At 44.9% G+C, this 5,139-nt stretch overlaps 1 pseudogene; it reads left to right on the top strand.

Annotated features, from left to right (window-relative positions):
* The first annotated feature begins 282 nt into the window (after positions 1–282).
* On the top strand, positions 283–1,429 carry LOC110147866 (melanoma-associated antigen 10-like; annotated as a pseudogene).
* The last annotated feature ends 3,710 nt before the right edge of the window (positions 1,430–5,139 follow it).

Below are 5,139 nucleotides of genomic sequence, written 5' to 3'. Positions count from 1 at the left end.
TAAAACTCTTACTGTTTGCAGATGACATGATCCTCTACATATAAAGACACCACCAGAAAATTACTAGAGCTAATCAATGAATACAGTAAAGTTGCAGGATATAAAATTAATACACAGAAATCCCTTGCATTCCTATACACTAACAATGAGAAAACATAAATAGAAATTAAGAAAATAATCGGCCACATCCATGGGGCTGAGCTCCCAAGAAGCAGGAAAGGCTCCTGCCTGACTGACTGATGGAAGATCTGTCCAGGTGCCGTCCATTCAGGGCCAAAGGGGCTCCAGGAACCAGGAGGCAAAGGCAGAGGTCTTAGGCCTGTGTCCAGAGGTCAGAGAACAGAGGAGGTCCAGGCAGTACCAGGAGTCAAGGTATCGTGCTCATGATCGAGATGAGTGAGCTGAGCAAGCCCAAGGAAGACCTTCAGGACCCAGGCGAGGCCCAGGGCCCGGAGGAGGCACAGCTCTTGGGGGCTGAGGCAGGGGGAGGCTGCATCCCCTCAGCCTCCTCCCCCCCAGTCTCCTCATCAGCCCCTGTGGAGGCCTTGCCCCAGGAAGCTCTGAATAAAATGGTGGCTAACATGGTGAAGTTCCTGCTCTGCAAGTATCGAGCCAGGAAGCTAACCTCCTATGCCGAATTGCTGAATACAGTCCTCAGGGGTAACCAGGAGCACTACCCGGTGGTCTTCTGCCAAGCGGTTGAGTGCTTTCTGCTGGTGTTTGGTGTGGATGTGAAGGAGGTAGACCCCAGGAGGCACATCTACATCATGGTCCCCACCCTGGGCCTCACCTGTGATGCAATGCAGAGAGGTGGGCAGGGCCTGCCCAAGGCTGGCCTCCTGGTGGTGGTCCTCAGCCTGATCCTCCAGAATAGGGATCACAGCCCTGAGGAGGAGATCTGGGAAGCGCTCAACAAGATGGGGCTGTATGTTGGGAGGGAGCACTCCATCTTTGGTGAGCCCAGGGAGCTGCTAACCCAAGTGTGGGTGCGGGAGGGGTACCTGGAAGTACCGTCAGGTGCCTGACAGCGACCCTGCTCGCTATGAGTTCCTGTGGGGTCCCCGGGCCTTTGCAGGAGACCAGCAAGGAGAAATTCATGGAGTATCTGCTCAGGGTCAACCGAAGGGCTTTTAGGTCCTTCCCACTCCCTTCTGCAGAGGCTGTGAGGGAGGAGGAAGAGGGGCCCTGAGCCAGAGCAGCAGCCAGGCTGATCTTTCCCTCTGTGATTGAAGAGGGAGTGGTGAGCCTTCTCAGTAGTGAGGGCCTGGGCCACTTGGGGGAACCCGGGGTGTAGCATCTTTGTGTTCCTTTTCTCTGTGATGACATGGAAATTCATCTCTGTTTTTTAGGAATTTTTCAAATGTGTTTTTTCAGCTTAAGGCTTAATAAACTTCAGTATCTAACTTTGTGAATGACATTGATCACACATGTATTTGTACTTACCCAGTTTAAGGACAGGAGTTTTGCTGTTTTTTAAAAGAGATTGGGAACTCTCCCATTTTATTTTGTGACCCTGAACATGGTAACATGATATTGGTTTTATAACTATTTTGGAAATGTGAACTTACTTAGCAGTAATGTACTTGGTGAAAGAATTAGAAAATAAAATGTGAGCGAAAAAAAAAAAAAAGAAAATAATCCCATTCACCATTGCAATGAAAAGAATAAATTATTTAGAAATAAATCTACCTAAAGAAACAAAAGGCCTATATATGGTGGGAATGCAAACTAGTACAGTCACTATGGAGAACAGTGTGGTGATTCCTTAAAAAAAACTGGAAATAGAACTGCAATACAACCCAGCAATCCCGCTGCTGGGCATACACACCGAGGAAATCAGAATTGAAAGAGACACATGTACCTCAATGTTCATCACAGCACTGTTTACAATAGCTAGAACATGGAAGCAAAGTAGATGTCCATCAGCAGACGAATGGATAAGAAAGTTGTGGTATGTGTACACACTGGAATATTACGCAGCTATTAAAAACAATGCATTTGAGTCAGTTTTGCTACTGCTAAGTCACTTCAGTCATGTCCGACTTTGTGTGACCCCATCCCTGGGATTCTCAAGCAAGAACACTGGAGTGGGTTGCCATTTCCTTCTCCAATGCATAAAAGTGAAAAATGAAAGTGAACTCGCTCAGTCATGTCCAATTCTTCATGACCCCATGGACTGCAGCCTACCAGGCTCCTCCGTCCATGGGATTTTCCAGGCAAGAGTACTGGAGTGGGGTGCCATTACCTTCTCCATGAGTCAGTTCTAGTAAGGTGGAAAAACTGGAGTCTATTTACAGAGTGAAGTAAGTCAGAAAGAAAAACACCAATACCATATATTAACACATACATATGGAATTTAGAAAGATGGTAATGAGAACCCTATATGCAAGACAGCAAAACAGACACAGATATAAAAAACAGACTTTTGGACTCTGTGGGAGAAGGTAAGGGTGGGGTGATTTGAGACAATAGTATTGAAACATGCATATTACTATATGTGAAATAGATGACCAGTTCAAGTTCGATGCATGAAACAGGGCATTCAAAGCCAGTGCATTGGGACAACCCAGAGGGATGGGACAGCTAGGGAGGTGGGAGGGGGTTCGAGATGGGGAACACATGTACACCCGTGGCTGATTCATGTCAATGTATGGCAAAAACCACCACAGTATTGTAAAGCAATTAACCTCCAATTAAAATAAATAAATAAATTTTAAAGAAGGGGAAAAAAAAACAAAAAGAAAATGAAGTATCCTTCAGTTCAGATCAGTTCAGTCACTTAGTCGTGTACAACTCTTTGTGACCCCATGAATTGCAGCATGCCAAGCCTCCCTGTCCATCAACAACTCCTGGAGTTTACTCACATGTCCATTGAGGCGGCGATGCCATCCAGCCATCTCATCCTCTCTCGTCCTTTTCTCCTCCTGCCCCCAATCTCTTCCAGCATCAGGGTCTTTTCCAATGAGTCAACTCTTCCCATGAGGTGGCCAAAGTATTGGAGTTTCAGCTTCAGCGTCAGTCCTTCCAATGAATACCCAGGACTGATCTCCTTTAGGATGGACTGGTTGGATCTCCTTGCTGTCCAAGGGACTCTCAAGAGTCTTCTCCAACACCACAGTTCAAAAGCATCAATTTTTCAGTGCTCAGCTTTCTTCACAGTCCAACTCTCACATCCATACATGACCACTGGAAAAACCATAGCCTTGACTAGACGGACCTTTGTTGGCAAAGTAATGTCTCCGCTTCTTAATATGCTATCTAGGTTGGTCATAACTTTCCTTCCAAGGAGTAAGCATCTTTTAACTTCATGGCTGCAATCACCATCTGCAGTGATTTTGGAGCCCAAAAAATAAAGTCTGACACTGTTTCCACTGTTTCCCGATCTATTTCCCATGAAGTGATGGGACCAGATGCCATGATCTTGGTTTTCTGAATGTTGAGTTTTAAGCCAACTTTTTCACTTTCCTCTTTCACTTTCGTCAAGAGGCTTTCTAGGTCATCTTCACTTTCTGCCATAAGGGTGGCGTCACCAGCATATCTGAGGTTATTGATATTTCTCCTGGCAATCTTGATTCCAGCCTGTGCTTCTTCCAGCCCAGTGTTTCCTCATGATGTACTCTGAATATAAGTTAAATAAGCAGGGTGACAATATACAGCCTTGACATACTCCTTTTCCTATTTGGAACCAGTCTGTTGTTCCATGTTCAGTTCTAACTGTTGCTTCCTGACCTGCATATCCTTACTTTCCTTACAACTGGACAAGACGCTGCCCTCATTGATTCCCTGTCCTTTGGCCTAGTAAGTGCTTGGCTCCAAAATTTGCCCACATCCAGGTGAATGACTATTCTTAGCATACTAAGTATCTTACCCTTAATAGTCTTTAGCTGCTGGATTCTGTATTACATTATTGGTATCTGATTGCAGGGTCCCTCTACATACCTGACCTCAGGGGTATCATGGAAGATGGGTGGAAGATGACTGTAATAGTCACACAGGGTATGCAAGAGTGGAGTGTGTGATCAGGCCACCCAAGGTGACTGTTCTCTTGCAATCTGTAACTCCCCTGCTCTACCAGTACCTGCTTCCCCTACACCCTACTTACATGACTGAACTTCCTACAGACTTGTCACTGCCCCAGCTAGTGATTGTTCTAACCTCTAAATCAGAACAGCTCCACCATGATAGCTTATCAAAGGGGCATGCATCTCTGTTGGTCTCCCTGGTAACCAACGGAGCCAACGCAACTTCAATTCCCCCTATAACTGGTAATCTCACCCTGCCCCAGGACCGAAGACTGCTGCCATGTCCTGCCATGGTGGGGTGTCACTTCAGGATCTTATTTCAGACGTGTAAGTTCCCCCATCCACTAAACCATGGATGTCTCTGTTCTTGACTCGAGCCTCTCTCTTCAGTCTTAAAGGTGGGTGAGTATAGGTCTTGTAGGCATAGGTGTTACAGCCCAACAATTAGTGTGGGTAAATACCAAGAAGTGCAATTGCTGGATAATATAGAAAGAGTAGGAAATTGTTAAACTGTCTAATTTAGTGACTATACCCATTTTGCATAGACTTCCCTTGTGGCTCAGCTGGTAAAGAATCCGCCTGCAATGTGGGAGACCTCAGGTCAATCCCTGGGTTAGGAAGATCCCCTGGAGAAGGGAAAGGCTACCCATCCAGTATTCTGGCCTGGAGAATTCCATTAACTGTATAGTCCATGGGGTCGCAAAGAGTCGGACAAGACTGAGCAACTTTCACTTTCACCCATTGTGTATTCCCAACAGCAATAAATAAAGAGTTCCAGTTTCTCCACATACTTGTTAGTCTTTGATCTCTCCAGTGCTTTGGATTTTGGCCATTCTAATAGGTGTGTAGTGGTATCTCTTTGTTATAATTTGCAATGACATATAAATGTTGAACATTTTTTATATGCTTATTTGCATCCTTTATATTTTCTTTAATCAAATTTGGCTCACATCTTTTGTTCATGTTTTAATCAGGTTAATTTTCTTACTGCTGAGTTTTAAGAGCTCTTCGTGTATTTTGGATAACAGTCCATTATCAGATCAATCTGAATGCAAATATTGTCTCTATTTTTGACTTGTTGTCTTATTCGCTTGACACTGTCTTTTAGACAGCAAAA

The sequence above is a fragment of the Odocoileus virginianus genome, chromosome 16 (genome assembly GCF_023699985.2).
Source record: "Odocoileus virginianus isolate 20LAN1187 ecotype Illinois chromosome 16, Ovbor_1.2, whole genome shotgun sequence".
Classification (NCBI taxonomy): Eukaryota; Metazoa; Chordata; class Mammalia; order Artiodactyla; family Cervidae; genus Odocoileus; species Odocoileus virginianus.
This window is presented reverse-complemented; position numbering and strand designations above follow the sequence as displayed.